General features: G+C 44.2%; 2 protein-coding genes across 5 annotated transcripts in view; one reads left to right on the top strand and one right to left on the bottom strand.

Annotated features, from left to right (window-relative positions):
* C7H7orf50 (chromosome 7 C7orf50 homolog) overlaps positions 1-15,555 on the bottom strand; it is a 671,077-nt gene that overhangs the window by 316,212 nt on the left and 339,310 nt on the right. The gene's annotated exons all lie outside the window — the stretch shown is intronic.
* Positions 1-15,555, top strand: part of LOC134945345 (atypical chemokine receptor 3-like) — a 34,085-nt gene that overhangs the window by 628 nt on the left and 17,902 nt on the right. The gene's annotated exons all lie outside the window — the stretch shown is intronic.

The raw sequence follows: 15,555 nt of genomic DNA on the forward strand, positions 1-15,555 counted from the left end.
AATACACTACACTGTAATTAAATCTATGTATAGCCTAGCTACATACTGTATCTTAACCAATGAATTTTAGACAGTGATTTTTTTATTTTAGATTCATCAGATTATATGAATCCAATGTATGGTTATATCATATGAATAACGTTCTTGCAACCTTCCCCCATCTCTAACTTTCTTACCACACTCAGCCGCTACGCTAGGATGTGCACATAGTACACAAAGCTAGACTAGAACACAACCAGGTGACTGCTGTCAGAAATGTGTGTGCTCATTACACAAGCTGCTTCTCATATTTCCCTTTATGGCATATATTATTGTTTTTTTGTTTGTTTTGCGTATCCGGTTATTCTTTCTACTAGAAACACTTTCAGATTGAGAGACAATCATGTGGACTGATGATTATGTAAGAATGATAAACATAAGATGTATGATTTCCTTGAAATAACCATGAAGATTTTGAATTATTACATCATGCCATCATGGATCCTGCTTTAAGCATGTGCAGACTGTAGGACAAATTCATCACATTGTATATACTTCAAAACTAGGTTGCGATAAAATAAATTACCATGGGATTTATTTTCCCATATCTGTATGGGGCAGCACGCATAGCACAGTGATTTGTATCATGCCTTAAAGCAGTGAGGGCTTGGGTTTGACTCCCACCATGACCCTGTGTGAAGTTTATATGTCCTCTCCATGTTTGCGTAGGTTCCTCTCCATGTGCTCTGGTTTCCTCCCACAAAATCAAAAAACATGTTCTAGGGAACATATATTCTAAGCTCCACTGGGGTAGGGACGGATGTGAATGACCCAATATTCTCTATATAGTGCTGCAGAATAAGTGCACTATATAAATAAGTGGAAAATAAAAAATAAAAATATATCCAAGACTTGTGAGTTGGGATTTCTGTAGAATGGGTTTTCCGGTCATTTGGAGGCATATGCTTAAAATCTCCTCCTCCTTAAATTGTTTAGCAGACGCTATAGGAACATTTGATAAACAAAACGGAATCACCAGAGAGAACCGATAATTTGTTTCCCCTGATCCCCGTCCCAGCCCATGTTCTGCGTCCTGTGATCAGAAAGCTGTCCAACAAACATGGTAAAGGCAAATAATAATAACAATAATAGTAATAATAATAATAATGTTATTTATATAGCACTTTTCCATCAATTTGACTCAGTGCTTTACATTTGCATTTACAGCACAAAATAAAAGCTAACAGGAAAGACAAGTCAGCATTTGAGCTGTATTTTTTTTTAGGAACTAAAGATCATTAGTGAAGTGCTGAGTAAACAGGAAAGTCTTGAGTCTGTTTTTGAAGGATTCTAGTGTGGGTGCCTCTCGAACGTGTTCGATATTTGTGACCAGTGGATGGGATGGCAGCCGTCACAAAATCGATAGCGGCATCCTGATCTTTAAAATCCCCACAAGGGCGAGGTTAGTAAGCTATCTCCTAACCCTCCCTTCCCGCAGCCTAACTGTAACCTCCTCCCTTATTGCCTAACCTTAACCTCTTCCCCCAGTGGTGCCTAAACATACCCCCTCCTTTCCCACACCCTAACCATACCATCACCCTAACTTTCCCCACTTAGTGACTAAGCCTAACCTTCCCTCGGTGGTGCCTAACCCTAATTCCCCAGCTCCCTGCAGCCTAACCCTAATCCACCCGCTATATTTACGGTCGGGATGCCGGTGTCGGTCTCCTGACCCGGTCATGCTTCCTAGCCGGTATCTTACCAGCATCCCTTCTCGAACTGTGCAGGCAGCGAATTCCATAGAGTTAGAGCCACAAAGTTGCACTCGACCCTCAGATGAAATCAGGGAGACCCTGGGTACTGCGAATAGTTCTTCATCTACAGATCACAATAATCAAGCAGGGCAATAAGGGACTAAAAGTTGCTTCAAGTACATTGGGCCCTGGTCAAGAAGAGCTTTGAAAGTCAGCAAGCCAGTCTTGAAATAGAGTCGCCATCTTACAGGCAGCCAGTGGAAGGAGTAGGTAATGGGTGTTATGTGGCTAGAGCGGGGCTGGTTGGTTAACAGTCTGGCAGCTGCATTTTGTACCAGCTGTAAGCAGTGCAATTCATTTGCTGGGAGACCCAGGTAGAGGGCACTGCAATTTATGACGTTCCTACATTAGACTACTTCAACTAAACCTGTTCATTTCAGAAATGATATCGGACAATGACTAAACAACTTATAGAGCTTTCAGTCTGAGAATACACACCAGCCTGCATCATAAGGGGTTCACATTATACACTTATCACTACTGCACAGAGTTCACATTTCCATTTGCACCCAGGATGAGGTAAATCCATATACTAGGATTCAGGCAAACATGTACGTTAACCTTGATGTGTAAAAAGCAGAAGGTACCTAAATGGTGAGATATTACATGTAAATAGAGTTTTAGAATGAACATCCCGGTATATTGTTCAGTAAAATTGTAGGGAAATATTGAGTCTCCAAACTTGGTTTGCCAAACCCAAAAAGATTTTTCCAAACATGAATACCATTAAAAATACTGTGGCTGAGCGAAGGATGCTGTAGTGGTTATTTATTTTCTATTTCGCTTGATAGTACTTCTTTACACAGCACAAAAATACTTCTTTCAATCATATAAGAGCCCCCTATTGGTCAGTCATGCACATTTCAAGACAATTTAAACAGTCTGCAGAAACACTCAACGTATTTTCTTCGCCCCAACAGTTTATATGAATAATCTGTCCCACAAAATGTAATCTGGTTTCTGTACTTAAGGGCAAAACTGAGTACTCATGTTCTTAACCCAAGGCAAGTCATCTCCCAATTCTCCTCTGCAAGTGCACACTTTAATCCCCCTACTCTGAAATCCCCCACGTTAACCCACAGGTATGCTGCCTTCTGTATAAATGAGAACACTTGTACAAAATTAGGCCAGTGACAACCCACAAGAGATCTGTGTATTAGCATGGTCAGAAATGTGTATTTATATTATTGCTGCTGAATAACTCATTTATACAGCACGGTTTTTCCAACCCTCCCATATACTGTATAACATTCCGGACTACCTGCAAAACAATTTAACACATAGCCGCCATCAGCAAATGGTAGTTTTTTTTTATCTCCACAACATTTTATGATTAGGGGATCATTTGCTAATTATTTTATGTTGTACCATATTTTAATTTGAGTAAATTTAGTCAAATAATTTGTGCCTTACACATATTTAAAAATTATTTATGTTGAAAGTCAATAAAAAAAAATACAGAATGTAGCCAAGAACGGCATCTTTATTTTTTTATTTGATTACATGTAAGAGTTGACAGTTGTCAAACATGATTGATGATTGAATGACCGATTGTAACAGGAAGCATTCGATATCCCGGCTATTGGGATCCCGACAACTATTCTCCCTCTGGGGGTGTCCACGACAACCCTGGAGGGAGAATAAACAGCTTGCGCGCCACCGTGCACTCTCTTTTGCACTCTCTCCACTGCTGGCATTCTGGCTGGTGCGATCCCGGCGCCGATATGCTGGGCGCTGGGATCCAGACAGCCGGGATATCATAGAAGACCCATTGCAACATTTTTTTAAAACAATGGATTGAAAACAGCATTTTTAGAGCAAGTACTGCCAAATATGTGGAAAACAACGCTCTGTAGTAAACACAGGGCCTTTGTCAGGTTTGTCAGCAAACTAAAAAAGCAAGCAAATGGGTAAAACCATGTTGCACTGCAGATGGGGTAGATGTACCATGTGCACAGAGATTTAGATTTGAGAGGAGTGTGTTCATACTGAAATCTAAATTGTGATGTACAAATTAAGCAGCCAGTATTTACCCTGCACAGAAACAATACAACCCACTCAAATCTAACTCTCTCTGCACGTTACATCCGCCCCACCTGCAGTGCAACACGCTTTTACCCAATTGCTTACTTTTTTGGTTTGCTAACAAAACTGAATAACCCCAGCAAACAAGAGATGAGATAGAATAACAAATCTATGAAATGTTTAAACTAGACACTATACTAATGGTGGGTACACACGGTACAATGTGCACCCACCGATGCGATGGACAATACGAGGGCCAACATATCGGGCAGCCATACACTCGGAGCGATCCAGCGCACAACTGTCCGCTAAGCCCCCCCTCTCCCCTCAGCACTGCCTGGGATCATCATCTGAACCCCCTGATCTTTTGAACATGCAGAAATTTAAGGGGAAGCATTGGATGACACTACGGCAGCGCGCCATGCACAATATAGTGCATACACACGGAACGATTGGTCGTCCGATAGATCGGGAACGCCCACATCGTTTGACAAATCGTGTATATAAACATTTAGAAACATGAACACACAAATCAAATATCCAGGGATTTATTTACTGAAGGGCAGGTTTACAAAGTGGAGAGGTTGCCCATAGCAACCACTCAAATTCTGGATATTATCTTCTAGATAAAGGGGCTAGATATGGGCAACAGCTTCACATCTCAATACCTGCACTTTAGTAAATATACACCCTATTCTCAAGACATTGCCCTGTTAGATAACACAACATTAATCCAGTATACAGTATGCAATGATTTGGATACAAAAATATATATAAAAAAATATTTCCTTTTTTTTCACTTTTAAAATTGTTTATCAACAGAAAACCAAACGATCGCCCCAAACTGTATACTAATCACACAAAAACAGCACTTTAACCTTGGCATCAGGTCAGCATGCCTGTTATCTGGTTATATTCCACGAAGTGCCATCGTCCCCAATTCTGTCCATTATTGTCCATCAGACGAGTGTAATACACTGATTGGCAAACAAAGCAGATGGCCAAATGTGCTATCACAGTGACTGATGAAAAGAAGATGAGCCATAAAACACTATTTGCACATGCCCAGAATAATTTGGTCTCTAAAATCACAGCGAAGAGCAGTTGGAGGGAGCTGCGTAACACACATTCTGATCTACCAATGCCGCACACCCCTTTATTTGTGATGTCACTTCAAGGCAGTTTAAACTTGGGGCAATATTCACAAAATAAAAAATAAAATGAGCACAAACAAATGTAGCACACGTATAATACATTCAGAACGAAGAACTATATTTCTGAACATAAATAGAACCCTGCTACATTGATTGATTTATTATCACATAATAAGTAATCACTGACACATATCAATAGAACAATGATATTTAAAGGCCTGTTTATGTCACAAAGTGGAACACTAAAAATGTAATTCTGCGCAAAATATATGTCACAAACAGAAAATAAGATTTTACTCACCGGTAAATCTATTTCTCGTAGTCCGTAGTGGATGCTGGGAACTCCGAAAAGGACCATGGGGAATAGCGGCTCCGCAGGAGACTGGGCACAACTAAAGAAAGCTTTTAGGTCACCTGGTGTGCACTGGCTCCTCCCACTATGACCCTCCTCCAAGCCTCAGTTAGGACACTGTGCCCGGACGAGCTGACATAATAAGGAAGGATTTTGAATCCCGGGTAAGACTCCTACCAGCCACACCAATCACACCGTATAACTCGTGATACTATACCCAGTTTAACAGTATGAAAACAACTGAGCTTCTCAACAGATGGCTCAACAATAACCCTTTAGTTAACAATAACTATGTACAAGTATTGCAGACAATCCACACTTGGGATGGGCGCCCAGCATCCACTACGGACTACGAGAAATAGATTTACCGGTGAGTAAAATCTTATTTTCTCTGACGTCCTAGTGGATGCTGGGAACTCAGAAAGGACCATGGGGATTATACCAAAGCTCCCAAACGGGTGGGAGAGTGCGGATGACTCTGCAGCACCCAATGAGAGAACTCAAGGTCCTCCTCAGCCAGGGTATCAAATTTGTAGAATTTTGCAAACGTGTTTGCCCCTGACCAAGTAGCAGCTCGGCAAAGTTGTAAAGCCGAGACCCCTCGGGCAGCCGCCCAAGATGAGCCCACCTTCCTTGTGGAATGGGCTTTTACTGATTTAGGATGCGGCAGTCCAGCCGCAGAATGCGCCAGCTGAATTGTGCTACAAATCCAGCGAGCAATAGTCTGCATAGAAGCAGGAGCACCCAGTTTGTTGGGTGCATACAGGATAAATAGAGAGTCAGTTTTCCTGACTCTAGCCGTCCTGGAAACATAAATTTTCAAGGCCCTGACTACGTCCAGTAACTTGGAATCCTCCAAGTCCCTAGTAGCCGCAGGCACCACAATAGGTTGGTTCAAGTGAAAAGCTGATACCACCTTAGGGAGAAACTGGGGACGAGTCCTCAATTCCGCCCTATCCATATGGAAAATCAGATAAGGGCTTTTACATGACAAAGCTGCCAATTCTGACACACGCCTGGCTGAAGCCAAGGCCAATAACATGACCACTTTCCACGTGAGATATTTTAGATCCACGGTTTTAAGTGGCTCAAACCAATGTGATTTTAAGAAACTCAACACCACATTGAGATCCCAAGGTGCCACTGGAGGCACAAACGGGGGCTGAATATGCAGCACTCCTTTCACAAACGTCTGAACTTCAGGTAGTGAAGCTAGTTCTTTCTGGAAGAAAATCGACAGAGCCGAGATCTGTACCTTAATGGAGCCTAATTTCAGGCCCATAGTCACTCCTGCTTGTAGGAAATGCAGAAATCGACCTAGTTGAAATTCCTCTGTTGGGGCCTTTTTGGCCTCACACCAAGCAACATATTTCCGCCATATGCGGTGATAATGCTTTGCAGTTACATCTTTCCTGGCTTTAATCAGCGTAGGAATGACTTCCTCCGGAATGCCCTTTTCCTTCAGGATCCGGCGTTCAACCGCCATGCCGTCAAACGCGGCCGCGGTAAGTCTTGGAACAGACAGGGCCCCTGCTGCAGCAGGTCCTGTCTGAGCGGCAGAGGCCATGGGTCCTCTGAGATCATCTCTTGAAGTTCCGGGTACCACGCTCGTCTTGGCCAATCCGGAACCACGAGTATTGTTCTTACTCCTCGTTTTCTTATTATTCTCAGTACCCTTGGTATGAGAGGCAGAGGAGGGAACACATAAACTGACTGGTACACCCACGGTGTCACTAGAGCATCCACAGCTATCACCTGAGGGTCCCTTGACCTGGCGCAATATCTCTCTAGTTTTTTGTTTAGGCGGGACGCCATCATGTCCACCTGTGGCCGTTCCCATCGATTTACAATCAGCGTGAAGACTTCTGGATGAAGTCCCCACTCTCCCGGGTGGAGGTCGTGCCTGTTGAGAAAGTCTGCTTCCCAGTTGTCCACTCCCGGAATGAACACTGCTGACAGTGCTAGTACGTGATTTTCCGCCCATCGGAGAATCCTTGTGGCTTCTGCCAATGCCATCCTGCTTCTTGTGCCGCCCTGTCGATTTACATGGGCGACTGCCTTGATGTTGTCTGACTGGATCAGTACCGGCTGGTGTAGAAGCAGGGATTTTGCCTGACTTAGGGCATTGTAAATGGCCCTTAGTTCCAGAATATTTATGTGTAGGGAAGTCTCCTGACTCGACCATAGTCCTTGGAAGTTTCTTCCCTGTGTGACTGCCCCCCAGCCTCGAAGGCTGGCATCCGTGGTCACCAGGACCCAGTCCTGTATGCCGAATCTGCGGCCCTCTAGAAGATGAGCACTCTGCAGCCACCACAGCAGAGACACCCTGGTTCTTGGAGACAGGGTTATTAGGCGATGCATCTGAAGATGCGATCCGGACCATTGGTCCAACAGGTCCCACTGAAAGATTCTGGCATGGAACCTGCCGAAAGGAATTGCTTCGTAAGAAGCCACCATCTTTCCCAGGACCCGCGTGCAGTGATGCACCGATACCTGTTTTGGTTTCAGGAGGTCTCTGACTAGAGATGACAGCTCCTTGGCTTTCTCCTCCGGGAGAAACACTTTTTTCTGGACTGTATCCAGAATCATACCCAGGAACAGTAGACGTGTCGTCGGAACCAGCTGTGATTTTGGAATATTCAGAATCCAACCGTGCTGGTGTAGCACCTCCTGAGATAGTGCTACTCCCACCAACAACTGCTCCTTGGACCTCGCCTTTATTAGGAGATCGTCCAAGTACGGGATAATTAAAACTCCCTTTCTTCGAAGGAGTATCATCATTTCCGCCATTACCTTGGTAAACACCCTCGGTGCCGTGGAGAGTCCAAACGGCAGCGTCTGGAATTGGTAATGGCAATCCTGTACCACAAATCTGAGGTACTCCTGGTGAGGATAGTAAATGGGGACATGCAGGTAAGCATCCTTGATGTCCAGGGATACCATGTAATCCCCCTCGTCCAGGCTTGCAATAACCGCCCTGAGCGATTCCATCTTGAACTTGAATTTTTTTATGTATGTGTTCAAGGATTTCAAATTTAAAATGGGTCTCACCGAACCGTCCGGTTTCGGTACCACAAACAGTGTGGAATAGTAACCCCGTCCTTGTTGAAGTAGGGGCACCTTGATTATCACCTGCTGGGAATACAGCTTGTGAATTGCCGCTAGCACAGCCTCCCTGTCTGAAGGAGTAATCGGCAAGGCAGATTTTAGGAACCGGTGGGGTGTAGACGCCTCGAATTCCAGTTTGTACCCTTGAGATACTATTTGCAGGATCCAGGGATCCACCTGTGAGCGAGCCCACTGATCGCTGAAATTTTTGAGGCGGCCCCCCACCGTACCTGGCTCCGCCTGTGGAGCCCCACCGTCATGCGGCGGACTTGGAAGAAGCGGGGGAGGACTTTTGCTCCTGGGAACCTGCTGTTTGTTGCAGCCTTTTTCCCCTACCTCTGCCTCTGGACAGAAAGGACCCGCCTTTTCCACGCCTGTTTTTCTGAGTCCGAAAGGACTGTACCTGATAAAACGGCGCCTTTTTAGGCTGTGAGGGAACATGGGGTAAAAATGCTGACTTCCCAGCAGTTGCTGTGGAAACTAGGTCCGAGAGACCATCCCCAAATAACTCCTCACCCTTATAAGGCAAAACTTCCATGTGCCTTTTTGAATCTGCATCCCCTGTCCACTGGCGAGTCCATAAGCCTCTCCTAGCAGAAATGGACAATGCACTTATTTTAGATGCCAGCCGGCAGATCTCCCTCTGTGCATCTCTCATGTATAAGACTGAGTCTTTTATATGCTCTATGGTTAGCAGAATAGTGTCCCTGTCAGGGTGTCAATATTTTCTGACAGGGAATCTGACCACGCAGCGGCAGCACTGCACATCCATGCTGACGCAATAGCTGGTCTAAGTATAATGCCTGAGTGTGTATATACAGACTTCAGGATCGCCTCCTGCTTTCTATCAGCAGGTTCCTTGAGGGCGGCCGTATCCGGAGACGGTAGTGCCACCTTTTTAGACAAACGTGTGAGCGCTTTATCCACCTTAGGGGGTGTCTCCCAACGTGACCTATCCTCTGGCGGGAAAGGGAACGCCATTAGTAACTTCTTAGAGATTACCAATCTTTTATCAGGGAAAGCCCACGCTTCTTCACACTTCATTTAATTCTTCTGATGGGGGAAAAACTACGGGTAGTTTTTTCTCCCCAAACATAATACCCTTTTTAGTGGTACCTGGGTTTATATCAGAAATTTGTAACACCTCTTTCATTGCTTCAATCATGCAACGAATGGCCTTAGTGGACATTAGACTAGACTCATCGTCGTCGACACTGGTGTCAGTATCCGTGTCGACATCCGCGTCTGCCATCTGAGGTAGCGGGCGTTTTAGAGCCCCCAATGGCCTTTGAGACGCCTGGACAGGCACGAGCTGTTCCATAAGTCCATCCACTCAGGTGTCTGCCCCGCAAGGGGTGACATCCCTTCTATAGGCATCTGCTCCGCCTCCACATCATTATCCTCATCAAACATGTCGACACAGCCGTACCGACACACCGCACACACACAGGGAATGCTCTAACAGAGGACAGGACCCACAAAAGCCCTTTGGGGAGACAGAGTGAGAGTATGCCAGCACACACCAGAGCGCTATATAATGCAGGGACTAACTGAATTATGTCCCCTATAGCTGCTGTTATATATACTGCGCCTAAATTTAGTGCCCCCCCCTCTCTTTTTTACCCTTTTCTGTAGTGTAGACTGCAGGGGAGAGCCAGGGAGCTTCCTTCGAGCGGAGCTGTGAGGGAGAAATGGCGCCAGTGTGCTGGAGATAGCTCCGCCCCTTTTTCGCGGACTTTTCTCCCGCTTTTTTATGGATTCTGGCAGGGGTAATTATCACATATATAGCCTCTGGGGCTATATATTGTGGTATTTTTGCCAGCCAAGGTGTTTTTATTGCTGCTCAGGGCGCCCCCCCCTAGCGCCCTGCACCCTCAGTGACCGGAGTGTGAAGTGTGTATGAGGAGCAATGGCGCACAGCTGCAGTGCTGTGCGCTACCTTGGTGAAGACTGATGTCTTCTGCCGCCGATTTTCCGGACCTCTTCTTGCTTCTGGCTCTGTAAGGGGGACGGCGGCGCGGCTCCGGGACCGAACACCAAGGCCAGTTCCATGCGGTCGATCCCTCTGGAGCTAATGGTGTCCAGTAGCCTAAGAAGCCCAAGCTAGCTGCAAGCAGGTAGGTTCGCTTCTTCTCCCCTTAGTCCCTCGCTGCAGTGAGCCTGTTGCCAGCAGGTCTCACTGTAAAATAAAAAACCTAATTATATACTTTCTTTTTAGAAGCTCAGGAGAGCCCCTAGTGTGCATCCAACCTCGGCCGGGCACAAAATCTAACTGAGGCTTGGAGGAGGGTCATAGAGGGAGGAGCCAGTGCACACCAGGTGACCTAAAAGCTTTCTTTAGTTGTGCCCAGTCTCCTGCGGAGCCGCTATTCCCCATGGTCCTTTCGGAGTTCCCAGCATCCACTAGGACGTCAGAGAAATCCACATATTAATAAAAATGTACAGAACGCATATTATTTTCCCAGATTCCTTTTACAAAGACCAGAATGATCATTTTAATGCGGTGTGTGTGAGGGCCGCAATTAGCTGTGTTATCCAGTAGTGTAACAATGTCAGCTCTTACCAAGAGCTGTAAGACACACATTGGTAAAGAAATGCCAGGGCTGGTGTAATGACTATTTTTACTGTCTGGGTTCCAACAAGCTGTTTTCAGCAAGCTCTGTGAAAGTCCTTGAGTGGCCCAGCCAGAGCCCAGACTTGAATCCGATTGAACATCTCTGGAGAGATCTGAAAATGGCTGTGCACCGACGCTTCCCATCCAACCTGATGGAGCTTGAGAGGTGCTGCAAAGAGGAAAGGGCGAAACTGCCCAAAGATAGGTGTGCCAAGCTTATGGCATCATAATCAAAAAGACTTGAGGCTATTATTGCTGCCAAAGGTGCATCAACAAAGTATTGAGCAAAGGCTGTGAATACTTATGTACGTATGATTTCTTAATAAATTTGTTATGGTTCTCTATGGGGTTCAGGTCAGGCGAGTTTGCTGGCCAATCCAGCACAGTAATCCCACGGTCATTGAACCAGGTTTTGGTACTTTTGGCAGTGTGGGCAGGTTCCAAGACCTGCTGGAAAATGAAGACAGCATCTCCAATGTCGTATTCCTCTTGTCAAACCACTCCTGAACAACAAACAAAGTCAGAAGTGTCTTACCTGGGTTAAAGAAAAAAAGAACTGGTCTGTTGTGCAGTGGCCCAAAGTCCTCTTTTCTGATGAGAGCAAATTTTGCATCTCATTTGGAAACCAAGGTCCCTGAGTATTAAGGAGGAATGGAGAGGCACCCAATCCAAGATGCTTGAAGTCCAGTGTGAAGTTTCCACAGTCTGTGTTGATTTGGGGAGCCATGTCATCCACTGTGCTTTATTAAGTCAAGAGCACTTCATGCTTTCCTTCAGCAGACAAGCTTTATGGAGATGCTGACTTCATTTTCCTGCAGAACTTGGCACCTGCCCATACTGCCAAAAGTACCAAAACCTGGTTCAATGACCGTGGGATTACTGTGCTGGACTTGCCAGCGAACTCGCCTGACCTGAACCCCATAGAGAATCTATGGGGCATTGCCAAGAGAAAGATGAGAGACATGAGACCGAACAATGCAGAAGAGCTGAAGGCTGCTATTAAAGCATCCTGGTCTTCCATAACAACTCAGCAGTGCCACAAGCTGATAGAATCCATGCCACACCGCATTGAGGCAGTAATTAATGCAAAAGGGGCCCAAACCAAGTACTGAGCACATATGCATGATTATACTTTTTAGAGGACCGAGATTTATGTATTTAAAATTCTTTGTTTAGTGATTTTATGTAATACAGGTTGAGTATCCCTTATCCAAAATGCTTGGGACCAGAAGTATTTTGGATATCGGATTTTTCCGTATTTTGGAATAATTGCATACCATAATGAGATAACATGGCGATGGGACCTAAGTCTAAGCACACAATTCATTTATGTTTCATATACACTTTATACACACAGCCTGAAGGTCATTTAATACAATATTTGTAATAACTCTGTGTATTAAACAAAGTTTGTGTACAGTGAGCCATCAGAGAACAAAGGTTTCACTATCTCAGACTCACTCAAAAAATTCCGTGTTTTGGAATATTCCGTATTTCTGAATATTTGGATATGGGATACTCAACCTGTATTCTTATTATCTGAGATTTTGGATTTGGGGTTTTCTTAAACTGTAACCCCCAATCATCAAAATTATAACAAATAAAGGCTTGAAATATCTCACTTTGCATGTAATGAGTCTATATAATATATTAGTTTCACCTTTTAAGTTGAATTACTGAAATAAACAAACTTTTGCACGATATTCTAATTTTCTGAGTTTCACCTGTATGACCCAGGAATTTGCTGGGTCTAGCATACTGGTAAATTTCCGGGTCTCCGCTTCACGACTCTGGTTGGGAGCAGAATAATGGACCTGGGATTTACTCCTGGTTTTTTTTTTGTTCACACATACAGAAGTCCCGGGTTGATGAACGTTCACATACAAAAACCCCGGATTCCATGTACGGGGTCTATTCAATTGATGTTGGATCCTTTCCGACCGAAAGGATCCGACATTTCAGTATTCAATTTGCGGCCAAATCTAACAGGTTTTGACCGTTTTCCGACAATGGCAATCCAAATTTTTAAAGTCGGATTGACATTGTAGGAAACCTGTTGGATTTGGCCGCTAATCCGACAAAACACAAGGATCCGCGGCTAATCCGCCAATCCACGTGTTTTCCGACCAGACGGAATTTATAACTTGAAAAGGATGAATCTGGATTCGACCTTAAAATGTTGGAAACTGACGTTTTTCTGACAAGTCGATAATTCCGACTTGAATTGAATAGACCTCTATGTGTGCAAGGAATGCCACGATTAATTTCTGTTTTGTTCACTATACTAAGTCTATATATATATATATATATATATATAGAAAGTTCCAAGAGTAACCACCAGAGGGATCAAACTCAGATAAACCAGTACACTGCTTGAATGAAAGACGTTTTACTTATTAAGAAAGTGCAGATTATAGCAGCAAGCATATGGCACACTAATCTTTAGCAGCATGAGAAATTGAACAGTGGATACTTAACATCCCGACAGCTGTTTCGAATATCTTCTTCACGGGAATGAATAAAGTGTCATAGTGCCGACCACTGCACACACCGCAGTGTCAGTTTTCAAAGTGTCTTGTGCCTAATGAGCCTGCCACAGAAGTACAATTTATAGTGTGAGAAGTGCTTACCTGGGAACCATCTCTCCCGCCCGGTCACACGTGGACGCAGCTGACGTCATCCACAGGCGCCACCTTCGGACGCTCTCAGGAAGTGACGTCAGGGGAAGGACATGTCCATAACACCTCCCGTGTAAAACACATGAAGGAGCCGGCCGGCCATCCCCCACACGGAGGAAAATTCCTCAGAGAGTGCGATCACGTGACACAAGTCGCCAGGTCCCGCGCGTCATAGTGAACGCACAGTAAGTGACAACAAGTGGGGGGCGTCCGATCAGTCCAGAGTCAAGATACCCGGAACTGAAAGAACACCATCCCAGTTCCCTGGGGGGGGGGAGAGAAAAGGTTCCCAGGGAAAAATATCCAAAATAAAAATGAATAAATGAAACAAATAATCAATCAATATATAAAAAAAACAATCAATCAATATATAAAAGCTAGACACAAGGAGCATATTGGTGGTCAATCGAAAATATATCAGATAACCTTAGGTAAGTATCGATTTACACAAATGAACTATCAATTACCCCAAAAGCAACTAATGTGGTCTCACCGGATAAAGGTAGATCCACAGCTCCATGTGTGTCGCTAATAAATACATAATGAACAGTACAAATATGTAAAGACATAATCTAGATACAAATACCACCTATTGAAACTAATAAATCTCAGGTAATGGATCCAAATACGATATCATAAAAAGGTCAAGGTTCACATGTGTTATGAAAAAGAAAAAAGTAACCAAAAGATTGTTACAAAAATGGCACAAAAGAAAAATCTTCATTGAGACCGGCAGGTGTGAGGGTATCAAGACGACGGATCCACCGGCACTCTTGTTGTAATAACAGTTTGTGGCGATCACCGCCTCTTTTGAGAGGAGGTACATGATCAATGGGCATAAATGATAAATCTTTAATATGATGTCCATGGTGAACAAAATGTTTTGCGACTGGTGGCGTTGAGCTTTCAACTTTGGTGAACGCCTCTTTAATTGATGAGCGGTGCAGGGCTATACGCTCTTTCAGCATTCTGATTGTCTTTCCAACATACAGTTTTTTGCAGGGGCATTGAATCACATAAATCACATATCTTGTTTCACATGTCATGCGATACTTCAATCGAAATGTGTTGCCCTTGATTGGATGTAGAAAATTGCTGCCTGTGTGCATATGCTTGCAATTAACACAGGAGCCACATTTGTGTGCTCCTGGTTTTAGTTGTAACCAACCGCTTCCATGTTGTGACATCGGCACTATGTCAGAGTAGGTAATTTGATCCTTGAGGTTTGGGCTACATTTGTAGCTAAACAACGGTAGATTGCCACAAAATTCCCCCATTGTCGGATCTGCCTGCAAGATATGCCAGTATTTTGAGATTGCACGTCTCGTGACACCAGAGGCAATAGAGTATGTGCTAGAGAAGACTAATCGTCCAAGTTCATTATCTCTAGTTTTAGATCTCATCAGTTCTGTCCGTCCGATCATCAAACATTTCGAAATTGCTTCTTGTACCTCTGTGGGATCATAGCCCCTCTCAATGAATTTCTTTCCCATATCAGCCAGAGCACCTGGTAATACTTTGTCATCAGAGGTTATACGCATTACTCGTACAAGTTGCGAAAAGGGTAGACCCCTCTTCAAAGGCTGCGGATGAAAGCTCGTGGCTAACAATAGGGAATTCTTGTCGGTAGACTTTCTAAACACCTCTGTGGTAATTGACCCATTTTGCAATTTAATGGCGACGTCCAAAAAATTGATAGAAACAAAATCAGACACATGTGAACCTAATTGACCCTGGCAACAGGTTCAATTTAGCAATGAATTGCTGCAACTTAGTTTCACCCCCAGTCCACAGCATGAAAAGGTCATCGATGAATCGAACATAAAACTTT

Source organism: Pseudophryne corroboree, chromosome 7 (assembly GCF_028390025.1).
Source record: "Pseudophryne corroboree isolate aPseCor3 chromosome 7, aPseCor3.hap2, whole genome shotgun sequence".
Taxonomy (NCBI): domain Eukaryota; kingdom Metazoa; phylum Chordata; class Amphibia; order Anura; family Myobatrachidae; genus Pseudophryne; species Pseudophryne corroboree.